The sequence below is a fragment of the Lepisosteus platostomus genome, chromosome 14 (assembly GCF_059453375.1).
Source record: "Lepisosteus platostomus isolate fLepPlt1 chromosome 14, fLepPlt1.hap1, whole genome shotgun sequence".
Classification (NCBI taxonomy): domain Eukaryota; kingdom Metazoa; phylum Chordata; class Actinopteri; order Semionotiformes; family Lepisosteidae; genus Lepisosteus; species Lepisosteus platostomus.
Genome location: NC_142624.1, coordinates 24916336 through 24937192, shown reverse-complemented (window position 1 = coordinate 24937192; position 20857 = coordinate 24916336). Strand labels below are relative to the sequence as shown.

General features: G+C 36.2%; 1 protein-coding gene across 1 annotated transcript in view; it reads right to left on the bottom strand.

The window, feature by feature from the left end:
• Positions 1 to 20857, bottom strand: part of pde11a (phosphodiesterase 11a) — a 93946-nt gene that overhangs the window by 61244 nt on the left and 11845 nt on the right. The gene's annotated exons all lie outside the window — the stretch shown is intronic.

The following is a 20857-nucleotide window of genomic DNA, read 5'->3' as shown; positions in this document are numbered from 1 at the left end:
GGAACCTTTTTCACCGTATATCACACCTGTTTCCACAGCAGAACATTCTGATGAAGGCTGAAACAGTTCAATTACCTCTAATACTTTTTCGATTAGAACAATCTAATATTTTTACCGACCTAACAACAGACCTACAGGCCTACAGACCTTGATACTATGCATTTATTCTATTCATTCTACACAGAATATATGTGGAATATACTCTATGTAGAATAAATAGAATAAATGATGCACAATGCAACTAACTGTAAACACTAATCGTTTTTTTCCTTGTATATATTTTGCATTATACTTTTCAAATTTTAGTCCATGTAAAGGAACAAGTAATAGGTTTATTCCATGCTGAAAAAAAGAAGAAAGAGAACACAACGTTTCGGCCGTGGAGCCTTCTTCAGGTGTTCTCTTTCTTCTTTTCAGCATGGAATAAACCTATTACTTGTTCCTTTGCAGCCTACGCATGCCGACGCAGCTACCCACCTGAACTACTTTAGTCCATGTAAATTGCTTGAAAGGTGACATGGATTAACGAATCATCATTTCTAGACAAATTTACGTTTCACTGTATTGTGTTAACCTGTATATTAGTATTTCTTCATTAATCTTTTACTACTTTGTGCTTTAAATTATGATACAGCATAAGTATTTATGCTCTTGCTTGAAACATTTTACATTTATCAGCTAATATTGGGAAGTGAATGACAGGAAAATTCAGAGCTCCAAATATTTACCAGTGCCCCATATCTTCCAGTGAAAGTTGCCTCAGAGCTAATAAAACTAGAGCTGATGTTGCCCATTAACATGCTTTGCTAAAGGCCCGAGTTCTATGTGGACTCTGTGGATTCTGATTGCTAAAACTAACACTTACTGTAGTATTCCAGGGTCAATAATATGAAGAAGAAAAGTGATGAAGCATTGGTGCTGTCTTGAACTCCAACAGAGGATGGAACACTCCTCTGAAAAAATACCTTATTGCAAATCTGTAATTTTGTATATTGTGTGGATCTTAGATTTTATACTACTGCATTGCAAAAACATTAGAATACAAGGTGACAGACACGTTACAAAGTGTGATGAGGAATAATTGATCAAACACAGAAATAACAGCATTTCAGTAAACATACCTCACCTTTATAAAAACACCTTTAAAAAACTCACGTCTTTACTTGGATTTTGGATAATGAATCTCGTTTGCTTTAGATGAACATAAACTTGTTCTGTGGTGTCTGTAGTAATGTAATGCTTAATGTTATCTATGATTTCTATAAGAATGCAGTCTAGGATAGCATCACCAAAGACTTTACATCTTCTCCTGTGGACATTCTATGTGAGTGAATCAACATTCTCTTCTGCATTATGTAACAAGGTTGTCAATACTTATAGATCAAAGAATTCACCCTGATAAACATGACTGACATTAATGGCCCATGACAGAGGTGAGAAACCATCCACTTTCACCTTCAATTCCAGAGACATGCTCAACACATCCACCCCCACATACTCGCTGATTGTAAAAATGCATTAACCCTCCCTAACTCAAGAAGAATTTGAATTGCAAGTTGTCTCTTGTGTTTTTCTGATATTTCAGTGAATACATTGTCTGTCACACACACTCAAGACTTCAGGCTTGAGATTGTCCTTGCTACTGCGGCACATAGTCATCAGATCACATCCAGACCCAGCAAAGAATGGGTCCATCTCCCAAGGAGATTGGATGGTGATCTCCAGAAAAGCCTGGTACCCTTATGTTCAGCTTGGTGATTTAGAAAAATGTAGTTAAAGAACCTTTTTCTAGATAAACAGCAGTGATTTTAGCTGTGGTGTGCACCTACAACCTTGAGAAAACCACTCCATGCCTCATCCTATTTCTGCTACAGTTATTTGATATTTCACGTATGTTCTTCTATCCACTTATTGTATTGATTGTGTACAACTGTTACTCTGGAGAAAGAAAGGGGTCTAGACAGGATATTACTGCTTTCTGTACGGTGACAACCTGAAACAATGGAAGTCTCCACATCAAAAAGTCACCAGCAGCCATAAGGCTTCAGCAGAGGAGAAACTGAAGTTTCTTTTATGTGATTTTTTTTGTGCTATATAATTTTGTTACCTATAGCAGCTGAGCCTGAGTTGGATAAGCTGGAGGAGTGGTTAGAAAATGGATGGAGGGATGATTTTGTCATGTTTTTTTTACTTCTATGATGAAAACTGTCAAAGATCACCTCTTGAATATATATATATATCAAGAACAGGGTATCAGAAAAAATATTCTTCTATTCGTTGGGAACCTTGTAAGTTTCTCCATTGAAACCCATGTGAAGAATAACTCAGAATCACTCAGCAGTTTGGTTAGATCCTTGTAAAGACGAGAGAGACTTTATATGCAGAGTGTATTTGGTGTAGCTCCGCTGGCTAAGGGAATTTTGGCAGCCTTGCTGAAGGATGATGCTGCCAAGCTGCCCCCTCCCTGGATCGTGCCAGGGAGTTGCTACAGAGGTGTATCCCAGGTTTATGAGAGAGATGCATTGTGGGAAGTCCTGGGGACAACACTTCTATACACGCAAGCGGAAGTGCAAGATTTGGGTCTAAGGTTCTTCCCAGATTTGTATTCTGACTGTTACAATTGCATTTATATTAGTTACTGGGCAGCATGGTGAAGTGACTGTTAACATTACTGCCTTGAAGACTGTAAGGGATGGGTTTGATTCCAACAAAAATGAAGGTTGCATGATTTCCTTGCTGCCAAGTACTGAAGGTCTTCTCAGAGCGCTCCAGTTTCCTCCCTGAGCCTGAAGTCACATTTTCTAGATTAACTGGCATGTCAGAATTGTCCTCCTTGAGCGTGTCCTGTAATGGACTAGTGTCCTGTCCAAGCCATATCCTTGCCCCAGTTTTCTGCTGAGACAGATCACCGTGACCCTGTATTAGGCTTTAGCAGTTATTGAAAATTGACAGGTACAGTATATCAGTTACTAATTTTCAGCCTACACTAAAATAAAGAGGAATAAGTAAGCTTATTCTACAAAATTGTGCAATGGCAAGACTGACATTTGAAAAATTCCTTGTGAAGCAAAAGTTGTCAGTGAATGTTTTAATAAATACTGTAAACAAATAAGAACTACTGGAGAGTGGACAACACAAAAAGGCCCACAATACAGTTTTTACTTGGTAATGATTGTGTTAATATCGCAATGTAAAAATAAACAGCCCAAAGCGAGCAACTGCTAAAAATCATTTGTGCTTTGTAGCTATTTTGTACAGTACGTGTATTTAATCAGCAAATGTGCAGATTTGGATGCACTTCTGTATAACATTACTGGTACAATTGTAACAAGACCCTCACAGTGCTTTTATTTGGAGATTTTACCATATAAAAGAACTGGCAAAGTGGTGCAGTTAACTCTGACCTTAATGCATTTGTTGCTGAAGAAATACAATCATGTCTTACTATTATTAGCCAACAATTGACAAGTTCATTAATTTGCTTGCAATCTGTTGCACTTTCAATTTTGTAACAGTGGCTTGAGTGATGTCTTAAATGTTTCTGACTGAATATCAAGAGAGTTAATGAGTTAGGTGGCACAGTGGTTAGCATTGCAGCTTTATAGTACTGGCTCTTTAAGTTCAATTCCAGATCAGATGTGGGGTGCTATGTGTGTGGAGTTTGTATGTTCTCCCTGTGTTCATGCATGTTTTTGTCAAGTGTTCCAATTTCCTCCCACAGTCCAAAGACATGCAGTACTGGTAGGTCAATTGGCTTCTGGAAAAAGTGGAAAAAATTCTGGAAAAAATGTATGTCTGTGTCTGTGTGTGCCCTGTAATGGACTGGTGTCCTGTCTTGGGTGTATCCCTCTTTGTGTCCGTTGCTTGCCGGGATAGCATCCTGAACAGGATGAAATGGTTAGAAAATGGATGGGTTGAAGGTGCTCTGGGTTTCACACAGTTACATCTTTGTAGGCTGGGTAGGTGTACAGAAGAAGCATCAGTATGTGTTAGTCCTGGATCCAGCTGGTACAGGCAGTGTCTCTCTAAATTTGTACAAAGGAGAGGAGCTATGATTTTAGGAGGAGGAGGCAGTGCATCTTCAAATTTCCTGATTATAGAAATAGAAAAGTGTGGCGTCAGAACATCATTGTAACAGTCAATAATTAAAAATAATTGGAACGGCACTGTAGATTTCAGTACATATGCAAAGACATTCATTAAAAATAACTATGCATCAGAATACATAGCTAATATTTTGGCTACGTTTCATTATATTAACTGAGAAAAAAATAACGTAAAAAATGAAATTATCCTTTTACAGTGCTGCTATCTCTCTTATCAAACAAAAATCTCTGGCAATGCTCTGTTGAATATTTAGCTATTTTGTTTTTAGGAAAATGGTGAAACCTGACAGGATGTAGGTTCTAGTACAAAAATAGCCTTTTGGCTTTATGGTAGTATGATGATAAAGTTTTCAAAGATTCTGATCAATGTAAATTAAAAAAAAAATAAACAAAATAAGCTGTATTAATAACAGTGAGAGTTTTTATAGTAGTTGAGTGGATTGTCGATGCTCACACCATATATATAACATATATTTTTATTTTGTCTAAGTAAGACTTCTAAACAGTAGTATACTTATGAAGCAAAAACATACTTTAGATTTAATTGCATTTCGCAGGGAAAATAAATTGTTATTCTCAGTTCAGCACTGTTTGAAGGATCTCCCTTTATTTAGCTCAGAGAGCAGATTAAGAGGTTGATGTCTTTGCAGAGTATAAGGTTTTAACTAGGCTCTGTGGCACAGTGCTTAGCATTGTTTCTTTGCAGTGCTGAAGTCCTGGGTTCAATTCCAGACCCGGGTACTATCTGAGTGGAGTCTGTGTGTTTTCCCCATCTTTGTGTTGGTTTTCTCTGGGTGCTCTGGTTTCCCGGCAACAGTCCAACCACATGCTGGTAGGTTAATTGGCTTCTGGGAAAACTGGCCCTAGTGTGAGTGTGTGTCTGTGTCTTCCCTGTGGTGGAATGGCATCTAGTCTAGGGTGTACCCTGCCTTGTGCCCTGAAGTGAAAAAACAGATAAGAAATGGATGGATAGCTGAATAACTGACAGACACCAATTAAAAAATAAATTACAGCAGTTTAAGAACAATAATGCAGCATTGAGTAACCATTGCCCTGCCTCTAATAATGTTTCACATTGTGTTACAAATATGATAAAGCCCTAAAAAGCAAATGAACATGTTCCCTTAAAATTACTCCTACCTGCTGCTGTATAAGATGACATTTATGGATTTTCTGATTGCAGAAGTAGTCCAAAGGATAAGATGACTTAAGGGAAAACTGTTCAGTTCTTGAGATACACTGGTAAACATTCCCACTGACTTTGTTAAGATTAAAAAAAGATCTACATACAGATGTCTCATACTGTATATGTCAGTGTTACATACAAATGTTTTTCAATTACATCACATTTTTCATCCTGTTTTCTAGTTGTGTTAGGAAAGGAAATTGTTCAGACAAAGTCATTATCCATTTTAATCTCTGATTTACAATGTTACAGATATGTTTAAATAAATGATTTATGTTGTGTTTTCTAGATATGTGAATTTATTTTCAACCAGTCTTCAGAAATGTATTTGTAGAGTGATATGAAAATGGAATATGACAACAACATAGGGAAAATTTTGTGGTTGCCTAGCAGTAGAATCTGACATAAAATGGAATTTGTGTTTAAATGGAACTGTAAGTGTAAAAAAGAAACAATAAAAGCCTTTGAAATCTGTTTTCAACATCATGAATAAAGACTCAATAAGGATCTTTGAATACATGTACTTAATAAATATTAGTTTCTTCTTAGACTCTCCAAGGACAGTTCACTGGTTCATGTCAAAGCATTGTTTACTGTATGTCTTATGTAGGCCCTTACAGTATATTATCATTATTAAACATGCCAATAAAGATAGTTGAGATCAGATATGTCTTAGCTGTCTTAGCTTAATGTTGCAACAAGTAAATGGCATTTATTCTGTTTTTGATCGATAGATAATTATTATTTTCAGCCTTTATTTAGAAGTCATTATTAGAAGTAAAAATGTACTGTACTGTATATGCTACAGTCATTTCAGATGCGAAATGGCTGTTAATGTATTAAATAAATTATGTCAAAATAATTGGGTTTAAGGCTTAATGATTTGGGCATTACAATACATTATATCATCTTAATATTTGGCTTTTTGAGGTTTATTATCAATATCAATTTTACAATCTTACTGATAAGATCCAAAATAAAGTTTTAAAAGAGCTGTAGTCAGCATTTACTGTATATTTTAGCTGTTTCGCAGATATGGCCTAATACCCTCAATACTGTATATTTTCAAGAACACAGAGACAAAACAAAATCTCTAGAGAATTTTTATAAAAGAGTCAAAATAATTAATTAATAATTATAAAAGAGGGGTCACATTTACTTTCAGTAGTAGAAAAATAGCCTTTATTGTTTCACAAAATGGATGCTGAAATGGGAGGTATTTTCTGACATAGCCTTTGATGAAGGCTGTGCTTGGCCATCTTATATTACAACCGCACTACTGTATACTGTATAACCCGGAGCACTGTACAGAAAATGATTTAAAATGAAGAATCAATGTTATTTCCTGCCGGCATCTGACCTATAATAGCAAAACTACATCACTCACTAACAGTTGTTGACCTGTAATGACCATGTAATTTTTCTTCTCAGGTCACATTGTTCCAAACAGACCCACGAAAGAATATGCAGAATAGCAAGACAGAACTGGTCTCTCGGCATGACATGTACTGAAGCTAACACAAGAACAACAAACCAAGAAGGTGCTAGGGACACTCCAGCACTTTATCATGTAGATAACATTGGCAATTCTGATTGCCAAATTCAGATGTCTGTTCTACCTTTTTCTACATCTCAACCTCCAGGCCTCCAACCTTGAAAGCTTTAAGGCACGTTTATTTTTTATTTATTCTATTTTGCAGCATTTAGTTTCTTGTGAAAAACTGAATGAAAGCTGACTTTATCTCTTAACATTATGAAACTGCCAGAGAGATAATTGAAAGGACATTCCATTACCATGACAAAAAAAAAGGACTCAATACAGTATGGTAAGCTGAAAATGAAACCAAGTTTATTTTTCGCAACAATTGTATAATGCAGCATTGACTTTAATAACATGTTGAAGAGAAGTATCATTGCATATTCTTAGACAAAGCAAATGTATGATGACAGATGGCATATCTGGTTGTCTTATCTTGAAAGAATATACGTCAGCACCACTATTCACAAATCATTTACTGAATATACCTGATGAGTTGTAGAAGATGTCATTTCAACTCAAATTCAAACATTTGTGCAAGCCTGTCTCTCACCAATGCAAGGAGTCTGCAGCCCATATTACACTGACTGACGGTGCAAGATTAAAAAAAAAAACTTTAGTGATTAAAAAACTCTGTGATTATCAGAATTAACCTACAGTATATTTGTTGTTTCCAAATGAAGGTCTGATTACAGATCAACAACTCCCACAGATCAACTGTATGAATAACTAAATCGTACTTTACGATATAATGGAGGGAAAAAATTAGTAGAAACCTGTTTCAGAAGCAAGATCCCTTGTTTAATAAAAAATGATTTACTTTGGTACCTGTTAAACATTGTTAAGCGATTAACACATCTTAAATATTTCATGAAAAAGCTGCACCATTGTTGCAAATAAATGAATATTTAACATTTTTCTCCTTCATTATTGATTCCCTGTCATTATTGATTATAATTAACAAGAAACCAAAGTTCCTAGTTATTATTAGTAGCTGTATGTTAGAAGGTGCATTAAAACTTTAAATTTAGAAAGGCACAAAAATGGAGAAAATGCAAGTTAGTTCCCTAATTAATGCCTCAGAGCATGAGTTCAGGAAGCCTCAGATTCAAAGTCAGTTGTCTCAGATTCAATTCAAACTCAATTGGCTCAGATGGGGTTCATTTTAAAGTAAAACCTGGAACCATTATGGACCACATTCTAGAGCCAAAAGAGGCATTTTCTGGCCTGTGGCAAGAGTGTTCAGGAACTTTCTTATCAAAGTGGTTGATTCTGTGTTGTATACATTCTGCATGCATGTTTAAAATGAACTAGCTGGTGTGTTAAGCATCTGAGGATAAACAAAACTTTTTCCTGGACCACATCCCAGGCAGGACTAATATCTAACTTTTTGAGTTCTTTGTCCCATATAAGGCTGATCAGGAGAAATTATAGAAAGGCAACACTAGTCCTGTATTAGTTGCTGTTAAGATAAATAAATCAGCCATTGGGTGATAGTTACTAATTGTTTAAAGAATTTCGCCCTGCTTTTTCTTAAAAGAAGCCAGGGTACCGGCTTCAAAAACAGGGCTGGGTATCTTGTTCTAAAACTCCACAAACAGCTGCACAAAAACAGGTGTGCCTCCTGTTCTCAATTTTAAATGGGCTTCCACATAGTTTCCACTTATTAGCACACCAACCCAATTTATCAGCCTTTTGGTTTTATATTTAACTGTTCATTCTGAAGAAGTCTATTCAGCATCTCCAATGCTTTTGAAGATTTTGATTCAGGTCCTCTGAATGTTTCGATGTTAAAGACTAAAAAGGTTCAGTTCTTTTAGCCTGTTACTGCAGGCTGAGCCCGGGAATTTAGATGGTCACCCATGTCTGGGCTGGGCTGGGCTGATTTCTGAGCAGTAACATCTTTTGAAAACATGGTGATCAACATTTAAAATGAGATTTTTAATTTTGAGAATTAATCTTGATTATCCTCTGTAAACCATATTGATGATCTTCCAGTTCAGTCCTAATAATTGTTTCCATAACTATATTCATAATAGTAAAGTAAAACGCAATTGTCTATAGGTTACTGGGTTCAGTTTTGTTATCCTTTTTATAAATGTGCATTACATAATCATTTTCCAGTGATCTTTCTAAACATTCTGATTATATAGACATCACAAAAATGCTGATAGAAAACTCTAATATGTTTTTTTATGGCAGGAAACATGAAACACGAGTCAACTAAGGCTAATAAACCTCAACATCCAGTCTTTAATCTTGCATGTGTAAGGAAATTGTCTAATTGAGACTGAGAATGACAGATGTGCAGTATCGTGGCAGTCAGTACTGTGGAATATATGCACTTCAGTTCATTAACTTCTCTGTTTTTAGCATACTATTAGAGAATGGACTATAAAATCACTAAAGAAATGTGAATTGCTGTTCAAGTGCCATTCTTATTTACAGAAGTGCCTTGTAAGCTAAGACCAGGCTTCCTTACACTTCTGGACTCTATCTCAGGGCAAAACCAATGACACTTTTATTAACAACAGGAAGGAAGGTACAGAAAGCAGTGTTAATACATTTACTCAAACACGAGTCAATGTCTCACCAACTAAGGATAATAAACCTTAACATCCAATCTGTTCTTCTAGCCTAGAGTTCACTCTGTATTGCTAGTTTCCATCACAGAGGGGCTTCTAAACTCTTGACTGTGTACATAGTGCATTACAAATGCATTTAACACTGATTGCCCATTACAGATGTAATATTAAATATTTATGTAAAAGGAATCCATACTGCGACAAATTTCACAATGCCTCATGCTCCTCATTATTTGATTTTCCTATAAATAATTCCAACTGTTTCATAGATCAAACTGAAATGAATTATCCAGTTTCCTCTGTTGGCTCTTCGCCTTCTCTTTTCTGCTTTATTGTATTTTCTGTAATTGTTCCAACTACATTTTAGATGAATAAAAGGACTACTGATCTAAGATCTTTGCTGATATGCAGTAAACAGACCAGAATGAATGCCCAGTTCAAAACTACAAACCTCATCAGATAAAATGATTTTTTTATGCCATAATAACTGGAATGGAGGGTGATGTATTGGCGGAGGTAGCAGGGTGGTATGTTGTTTAAATCTCTGCAAGGTAAAAAATTATAAAAGATGGATCTTTTTTAAGAATAACACCTCTATACTGAAAAGTAATCAGTTATATACAGCATTGGATTGCAAAGCATAACAGAAAGAATAAAGAAAAAGACGCATACACCCAATTTCATTGTGTCAAGAGCCTATCTACAGTAAAAAGGTACTGTATAAATCAGACGATAGGGTATATTTGGATCTCAACTGCTCTGTGGTTATGAGTTCCCTAATTAAGGAACACAGATGATTACTGAAGTATCTCAATAAATGAATGAAGTGTCAGAACAAATAAGCTGGCATCATCAACACTACTGCTGTAATATTTTGAGGCCCCATTCTTTTTCATAAAATTTATCTCATTGGACATCACCCTCGAGCTGTTTATGATATCATAAAAACTGTATACAAGACATTTTAAAAACTGAAATGGCAGATTACGGGGGCTTTTTTGATGAAAAACGGATATTATGAACCAGTTATTTTAAGCAAGCCATTCTATGAATAAATTAAACTGAAGAATGCAAATGATTCAGAGCAGAGACCTTGTTTTATGAGATTCAAATCAGACCTTAAAAATCAGACCTTTGGTCTATAGATGTTAAATGCTAAAACTGGAACAGTATATGCGTGTTTTTCAATAAATATGGCTGAAAACATTGTCGAAAACAAATTGCCTTTGGTGGCTGAACAGGTGGGGTGCAATAGTATTGTTTTGTACGTTAATATTGATGTCATGGGATCCACAGACCCCTGTCTTGCCATAGAATCAAATATGGATGTTGTGCAGGAAGGATGAAGGATGAATAACTTTAATAACCCAAGGATGCTGTACATTTATGATGCACTTTATGATTCCCCGGCCCAAAGCTGATTGTTTGTGAGATATACATTGATCTGGCTGTAGCTAGTGTAACTCTATAGACTTGCAGGTGTTCATTATATGCCTGAGTGTGAATCTCTTAGCCCATTGTAGCTAAGCTTAACTTAGCTAACCTTAGTTCTGATTCGAGAAATCCGTGTGGTTCACATATTTCAGATAGGGATCAATGATCACAAATTTGTTGTTCAATGTCGTGAATATCATGAAGGATATCCAAGGACCTCCACCATCAGCCGTTGAAAGCAATGGGTTAAGTCTGTGCCCTCTGCAAGCACTATCAACTCACAGATGTTCAAATATCCAACAGGACAGGCCTCTCACTGCTGTGTATGATGTTACCAAGTAGTCAGTTCCTGCTGTGAATGCTTTTAAGAGATATGATGTGGATAGATAACCCTAAATCAGCGTACATGATACGGAAATACCTTCCATCCCCTTCCCACAATGAAGTTCAAAACTGTAAGAAATGCCTTTTGTCAACTCTTAGTGACATTTTTACATGGTATACCAGTTGCAGGTAGCTGGTAGCTAAGATGGCACCTGCTGCTGTGTCAAGACGTCATATTAATGCCAGGCTACATAGTGGCAATTGCATAGTGCCAAAAGTGTTTGTAGTGTCCTTGGCAACCTCTATCAGCCCTGACCTGGTAACCCAGTGATTCCATCTCTTAAAGCCCTTTAAGACACTGCTGTCTAGCACATATTTTGCATCCAATAATGAAATACAGCAGACAGTCAGGTCTTGTCTCCAGGAGTTTAACAGAGATTTCTACTAGTCTGCGTTCATTGCATGGGTGTGAAGGTGGGACATTAAGACATTAAGTTTTATTATTTATCATAATTGCTTTACCAGTGAACTCCTGTTATTTATTGAAACACCTTTAATTATGCTGCAATACTATAGTCACAAATCAACAGAAGGCACCTTACCTCTTCTTTATAAATGACTTTTCCAGCACAAAAGCACTTTCTCCAGCAATGGACATTATGGCAGAGCAAATCGTGCATGCAAAGCTACAAAAAAAGCAATAAACACTTAAAATGTAAAGTATGGTGGCAATAGCTGCTGATTTTGCTTGCCTCGCATTAGATTAATAATGTCAAAATTGTTTTTGGTCTGCCCAGACATTCATTGCTTTTGGAAAATCAGTGCAGTTGCTTGAATAAGTAGCAGTGTAGCATTTTATTCTACTAGTAAGTGGTGGTAAATACCAGCAGTTAATTCATAACTATTTAGGTGGCAATGACTTTAAATTACCAGCATGTGCAGGTCAGGTACCAGAGGCTTAAAGTCAACTGTCAGTAGGTTCATAGTCAATACAAAGCCTTCCTAACAAAATTCTAACACTGTTTGAATTTTCTGAAGTTTGACTAAAAGCTATCAGTCAGTTATTATTTTAATAATCTGATACTCAGACAATTATAGTATCAGCTACCACCTACGTTAGTCCCATCCTCGGCAAATGAAGGAGAAAAAAAGAATACTATAACAATTGTTAATAGATATAGACAATAGACATAGAATACTATATCTAAAAGACAAAATGATGTCTGTAGTTTACATTTTTCCAAATGTAGGAGACAGAATAAAAAAATAATAAAATGCTAAACGTTATGCATATAATTGACTGCATATACTAATCTAAAATGAACTTTTAATTTTCTCTTAGGATTTCCTTCCTGAATTATGAGCTATGTACATTCAACATTAGTATTGCACAAAGTGTATTTGTTGCATTTATCTTTTGCATTTGCTGTACTTCTGACATATCTAAAATGTAATCATATTACTTACTTTTACCTTCATAAATGCTAACATATGTTATCAAAATATTAATTAAGAGTTTTTACACTTGTTTTACAAGCTAAAATGCATTGTTAGCTTTTAACAGGACCACTGACCTAAATCCAAGAAAGTTAACTATATTACATAACACCAAAAATTAAACATTGAATATAACCAACATGTCATTCCCTTTTTTTCTTTATATTTCATTCCCCACAGAAAAAGGTATTCACAGTATCTTTAATCTCAATGACAGCATCAGCATCAAGACAACATGTTACAGTTCCTACTGCGAGGCGCCTTTGTAATGAGTTCCTTCTTTGCAGCAAACTCCGGCAATTAAAATCTGCACACAAACAAAATTGTGGCCTAATTTACCCCCCAAATAAACCATCTGTGGTGTAGGCCAATTATGCTAACTGACAAACAAAAGTAGGTTTAGTCAAGATAATTTTTGCAATTTGTCCATTTCAAAAGACACATTTGTGGTGTACATATTCTGTTTGTACCATACACAGCTGTATCATTTTCGTGAAAAAGAAAGAAAAGTAAAGAGGAGTTATACAGATGTTTATTTACCCATTCAACACTTGTAATCAAAAACGACCAAATCAAAATACACTCCAAAATATCTGGCTGCCACATTTTACAGTATGTCTCTCATAATGGGAATATCTTCTATCAGTTGGTTTTTAGATTTCTCTCTCTATTGCATATTATTACACTCACACATACACTCAGACAATCCTACATACTGTACCTGACAAGCTACAGGATGTTCCCATGAACATGCACATGAATGTATTGTCAGTTCACTAATCTCTATTTTTCTTCCATCTATTTATACAAAGCTTTCATACAATTTAATGTCACTGGCTGCCTAATGCTGCCTAATAAGAAATTAGATAGACAAGTAAAGAGTATTACCAGATGATTTCCCTGCTAAACTTTTGATTAGTCTTTTTTCTTCTAACTCATGAACCAACCAGTTCAGGTTGTTGAAAAGCATCTGAATAATTTATCTTCATGATGCTGTTGCCTCTTGAAAGCTTGAGTCTCCACATTACAGACAAGGTTTAAAATATGATGAGAAGGCCAAAGTTGATATTATTGTTGACTTGTTTTCATAACTAGGTTCTTGTCTGGTAAGATAAAATTTCAGTTCAATAGTTGTTCCATTATTCTACATTTGCTGGAATCTCAATACAAATAATGAATTACTGAATTTTATTGTATTTGTTGAGATATTTCTAAAAATACTCAGCTGGCTGCAAAGTGAAATTATGCATTATTTCTGCTTTATGTAGATAAATATAATTAGTACCTGTCATGGAAGGGTTATTACAGTATTGCTTCAACTCCATTTGACAAGAAAAGTAGTATCTAGGAATGGAAATTTAAGAATGTGTGCCAGGGAGACTCATTTTACTGCTGTTTTAATTATTGCCTAAAAGACAGATGATGGACCTGTGTCTATGTTACGGTATATTTGTTTATTTATTTATCTACTTAAATTTAGTGATGCATATTATTTCCCCATTTACACCCTAGTCTGAGGCAATTCTAATTCAAACTGTCTTGTCAAAGCACTTTATACAGTCATCGTAATGAACAGGCAAGCACCACATTCCAGGGCTCTTTTTGCAATGCAAATTGAAATGGGATCCCTGCAACTTAATAGTACAAGGAACAATTTAGAGTACAAAGTTCCCAGCTCTACTTTCCTGGATCCTTAGAGGCCCAGATGGACTGATCAATGTATGGGTCAATTCTGAGGGGTGCACTTGCTGTTTTTGCACTTTCCATCAAGAGAACGTCAGAACAAAATTCCAAATCCCCATTTCCAAGAAGGATTTCATATGCATTTTCAAAGTTTTTTATTTCAGATTCAAATTCAAAGAGCTTGGTTGGAGTGACTGATGACAGTGCTGCCAAAAGAGAAAAGATTAACGCTTCTTTCGGGGAAGATTTTAATGCACCAAAATCTGTATCTCATTTCGTGCCTACAAAGTCGGGCTCCTGGTATTCTAACATTATGGTACTTTACAAGTCTGCCAAAATGTTTGGGAATTAAGAGATACAACTGAAACTGAGTAAATGTGCCAGGGAAAACAAAAATGTGTGTAAATATCCACATCTATCAACTTAATTGCAGTATATGTATGTATTATTCAAGGACATGCAGCAGAGCAAAGTTGTTGACATCCACAGCAATTTTCTCTTAACGGCTGCTATCAGAACTTCGGCTCTTGACAATGCATCACCGCTTAAAAGACACAAGCACAGGCCTGCTCTTTCTCATGAAAAAGTCTCATGGTAAGGGCTGCAGCAAAGCAGAACCTATCCTTGAAAGCAGGTGGGATGCAAGTGTATTGCAGGGTACACAGAAAATTAAGAAACACTTGTTAGCCTATATCTTTGGAAAGATAGAACTAGAAGACGGAGACAATCTACACAAATACAAGGAGAACATACACCCTTGATAGACTTCACTTCACTCCAGTCCAGAATCAAATACAGCCTCCAAGGCTCTGTGAAACAAAGTTGGCCACCATAACACTGCACCACTCATCTTGCATTTAATGTTAACTGATATTCAAAATTCAAGCTGTAGTTTGCATGGCTGTTCTGCACCGGCCACTTACCACTGGAAACTCTTTGTTTTTGTACAATCAAGAAGGCTGGCATGATAGAAATTCACTTTGTTTGCCCCCTTCAAATCAATTAACTTTATAATTTCATCCTTAATACTTCTTAGATGCAGAACTGATGACTACACAGAATGAGACTTTCTCATTTGCAAAATATATAAAAGGAATATTGTCCTGAATATAACTTCATATAGCAATATCCTGGCTGGGTCTTGTACAGAGCTGAATTGCAGGAAAAGGAACAGAGTTTGGAAGAAAGGGTCATCGGGTATGGTTATATAATGTAATAAGTACCATTATATAAATAATACCATTTCATCTGTGCCGATATTTAAAAATTTTAAGTATTGTTACCACAGATAAAACTACAGCAAAAAAAAAGAAGAATTTAATTTAATTTAATTTAATTTAATGGCTGGAAAGTTACACGTTTCTATAAAGTTCAATAGAGATTGTTGATACACGTCCTTGCAATTCCAAGTTCAGGTTAATACATTCAATTCTCCATTATTTCTATAATAGAAGAGATTCCTAATTTGTTTAGCAAAAATGAGCTATCATTTTTTGATGCTGTGCTATCAAAACACTTGAATATCATATGGTAGCCATATGTACATTAATGAAACAAAATATGTGAATTCCACACCTCTTGGGAATTCAGATAATGAGAATTTTTTTTACACAATTAAGTCACAGCTAAAAAGCAATTTAATACTGCTGAGAATCAACATAACACAATTCAAAGGCCAATATCATTTGATGGTAAAGAAGAATAATGTGTCCATTAATTCAATATAAATGTGTTGCAGTTCAGACTTTTTATCTGCTTCTTGTAAAAGAATTCATATAAAGTTCTCAAGCTCAGATAACATTTTAACAAAGTCATTGTTAATTTGGAATTAAAGACTATTTTTGACATGTTATATTGAGTTTCATATCAAATTAAATGATTGTCTTAGTACTGTAATGCATGACTAAAGAAAGAGATAACTTGTATAACTCTGCATAAAAAATATTAAAGGAAACGTTGTAGTGTGTGCAGATAGTTATTGACACCACAATGCCTGAATTAGTTTGCATGACAGACATTATTTTTTCTGTCTAGAACATTATACATTTATTAGTGAATCAATTAGTTTAACACCTAGTATTGCTGGGAACTTACACCAATTCTACATTAATACCAATGGAAATGAAAACCATATGAAAACCAGGCAATAATGAGAACATTTTTGACATTAAAACATTTTCAGCATTAAGCTACATGGATCCTAGTATCCCACACAACCACTTACAATGCACCTAACTCACTGTGTTAACAGATTAATTAATATTTTCATAAACCTATGAACAACAAATATTGTGACTTTCACCATAGGTCAAAATATTAAGAAATATTTTTAAATAAAAGCAAAAGTACACATGAATTATCCACATGATGCATATTACCTTTGTTCTTTACTTCATATACAGAGGGGCATTAAAAACAAAATGAATGCTACTGGGTCCAATTCTAATTTATTGAATTTTTAATGCCTTTTAGTATATAATTAGGAATTTATTGATATTTCAGTCTCCAAATATCTACATGGCACCTGCTCTTCCTCTTACTTTAGAAACCCATTTTTCTTGTGTATTTGTTCTAATGGAGACTCTATTCCAGTCTCACGTATGCCTCACTAGTAACTCAAATCTAGTGACTTCCTGTGTATACCTTCTCTATGTGTCTTCTGTGCTTCTGCACTTGCCAGACAAAACTAAAAAAACCAACTATAGAACACTGGGGCCCTTTAAGCTCTTGCGTAAGATTCATTTCCAGCAGTATGATACTCAACTAGTAATGTTTTACACTGAATCACTATCTAGACACTCATTTTTATTATTATCCAAGTCTTTTTATTGTGCTCTGTAGATGCCTGACTGAAATGCCATCTTTTATTATTGGGAAAGCAGCTATTAGAATAATAATTTGTTGCTGATGTTATGGCTGACAACCAAAAGTGCCTTAGCAAAAGGCCAATTTTTCCTTGCAAAAGCTTAAAACGTTTGAATTGTTACCATGGACCATGTCCTAATGATAAGAGCTGGAAGTCTTGAAGCACTTTTTCTAATCAGGCTGATAAGGATTTGACAGAATGGAAGAAGCAGCTGTCTGGGCCACAAGGAAAAATACATGGGAAGCACAAAACAAACAAAAACGGACAAAACAGAGAAACCATCTAATGAATTCTTCAAAAACATTGTGGTTGTAAACAATTCTTCAATGAGTGCATTGTGCTTATTATTATTATTATTATTATTAATAATAATAATAATAATAATAATTGCTTACACTTATATAGCGATTTTCTGGACACTCCACTCAAAGCGCTTTACAGGTAATGGGGTCTCCCCTCCACCACCACCAATGTGCAGCATCCACCTGGATGATGCGACAGCAGCCATAGTGCGCCAGAACGCTCACCACACATCAGCTATTAGTGGGGAGGAGAGCAGAGAGTAATGAAGCCAATTTATAGATGGGGATTATTAGGAGGCCATGATTGGTAAGGGCCAATGGGAAATTTGGCCAGGACGCCGGGGTTACAACCCTACTCTTTTCGAGAAACGCCCTGGGATTTTTAATGACCATAGAGAGTCAGGACCTGGGTTTTACGTCTCATCTGAAGGACGGCACCTGTTTACAGTATAGTGTCCCCATCACTATACTGGGGCATTAGGACCCACGTGGACCACAGGGTGAGCGCCCCCTGCTGGCCCCACTAACACCTCTTCCAGCAGCAACCTTAAGTTTTTCCCAGGAGGTCTTCCATCCAGGTACTGACCAGGCTCACACCTGCTTAGCTTCAGTGGGTTGCCAGTTGTGAGTTGCAGGGTGATATGGCTGCTTATTCCTCCATCCATCTAATCACTTCTTCCAATTCCAATTCAGAGTTGCAGGGGAGTCAGGGCCTATCCAAGCAAGCAATGGGTACAACGTAGGGAACCCAGAGACTCAGTGCTGCAAGTTAACCACTGCACCACTGTGATGCCCCATTGCGACTATTTCCAACTTCAAAAAGTTACATTTCATCGCCTCCCTCCTTCCTTATGAAGCCTACCTTAAGTTTTTCATTTGAACAGGAAACTCTAGCATTTGCAAGTGGCTGGTGGTGCAGTGTTTAGAAATGCAGCCTCTCAGCACTGTGGCCCTGGGTTCAACACCTATCTGTGTTTAGGTTATACTGTATGTTATCTCTGTGTTTGCGTGGGTTTCCTCATGGGTGCTGCAGTTTCCTTCCTCCCACGGTCCAAAGAAATACTAACAGGCTAATTGGCTTCTGGGAAAATCAGTCCTGTTGTGAGTGTGTGTGTGTGTCTTTGTCTGTGTTTGCCCTGAGGTAGACTGCCATCCTATCCAGGGTGTACTAGGTTTGCACCAGTTGCATGCTGGGATAGTCTCTGGCCCCCCCTGTGACTCTGTATTGGATAAAGAGGTCGGAAAATGGATGGAAGGTTCTAACATTTGCAGCAGTGTTAGTGTCTGGAAAAAAGTATTAAGCAATAAATTTGTCCTGTAATATTTAAATTGCATTTCTCAAACTGTAATGCAGATCAATGACTATTTTAAAGGTACCCTCCCCAACAGTGTTAATGAGTGCACAGTAGAAGCATAGCATGAAGAATCTCAGCTTTTATGTGCATAGTAAAAGTCTCAAAACATTACAACAGGCCACTTATTTTCTTGTTTGTTAATACTGTCAAAAGCTACACTGAAATAAAAACCTTCAGTAGGATTTAAACTCCATTTAATTTCTGCTTACCAAACAATTGTTGAATTGTATTGCTTTTAGTACGTAACAAAATTCACAGCTAAACATAAAATGTGGAAATTGCCTTTGAAAAGCTGAAAGCCTCTGGAAAACTGTTCCTTAAATCTGAATCTTTTTAAAATCACATCAGTGCACAACTGCTTGCATCTACAATGCCAATAGTATGTGTAGCTCATCACAGCTCATTATATTTCCTCAGTACATTATGTGGAATTAAATAGGTTACTGTGCAAAATAATACCTCATTACACATCAGCAGGCTCTGTCAGAATGATCAGCGTTAGTAGTCGATTCCCTACCCAGAGTTCTCCCTATTATGTTCATTCAAAGCAACCCATGCAGGCTCCTATGTCTTGTTTGATAACTGTAGCTATCACATACTGTAGTCTGTTTTGAACTCTGATACATTAAGCAAAAGATTGGATAGATTTCTACACAAGTACAGAATCTGTGATTTTATGAGGCAATCAAACCATGTTTCTAGCATATTTGCTTTAATAGAGAGATGCAGGAACTGAGAGTGTAATCATGTTCCTTTTATAGAAATACGTTTGTGAATACAAACAATAATATCAATTGCCTAACGAGCCGCAGCTAAAACATAAACAATATTGATGGGTATTTCTGCCATTTTAATGGAGAGTTGTTGCTATTGTTATTATTACCTTTCAGGGTGCACTGTATTTTCAAAAATCAAGTTGCACACACAAGTCATGCTATGAATGTGATACAGAACCATAGCTTAATGAACTAATTAGTCATTCAAATAAGACCATTCAGTTACTATGCTTCTTCGGACCTCAAATTCAAGATTCCCCACAGTTTGAGGGGTGAATAAAATCAGTGTCTAAGATAATGGGGAAAAAACTGCCATCATTCCACCCATTTTCTAACCACTTTATCCAACACAGGGATGCAGGAGAGCTGGAACCTATCCCATCAATAATAGGCACAAGACAGGATACATCCTGGACAGAAACCAACACACACACTCACAAAGGGGAATTTTCCTAGAAGACAAATAATCTATAAGTATGTCTTTGGACTGCTGGAGTGTCACAGGGAGGGCAGGAGGGGTGCCCTAGTGAGTCCTTTCAAATTAGACTGATGACTCAGCTGCAATAGCAGTCAGAGTACCCCTCCTGCCCTCCCTGTCATATGGAGGAAACTACAGCACCCAGCAGAGCCCATGCAAACACAGGAAGAACATGCAAACACCACACATATAGCATCCCAGAAATTGAACCCTATGCCCCAGGGCTGCAAGGCAGCAATGCTAACTACTGTGCCACCATTCTGCCCATGATTTAGCTTGTGCCACATTATTTATTAAGCCAGTACAAAGAGACTGTACATTGTACATGCACTGTTCTGAAAACCATATAAGCTGATAAACTGGAAAAGCCCTACACTGTTAAGATCATCCACTCCATGATGGTCCACAGCTGTCAGTCAACCAAATCATCCTGTCCATAGAAAACTTCACGACTGTCGCTGTTTCCCATGTACATATACTGTTTTCTTACTATTGCACCAGACAGTAGATGCTCTATTACAGGTACAGAATTTTACTAATAACATATGTGTTTATACTTTGTTTAGATCATTTTAATTTTATTTGTAAATCTAAGCATAATATCATAAGAAGACTTTCAATTGTAAATTTACTCTTTTATATTTTAATTTCCCCTTTTGTCTACTGTTTTGTGTAATGCATGTACTTTGCTGTGTTTTCCTGTGGACTTTATGTCCATCTTCTTAATT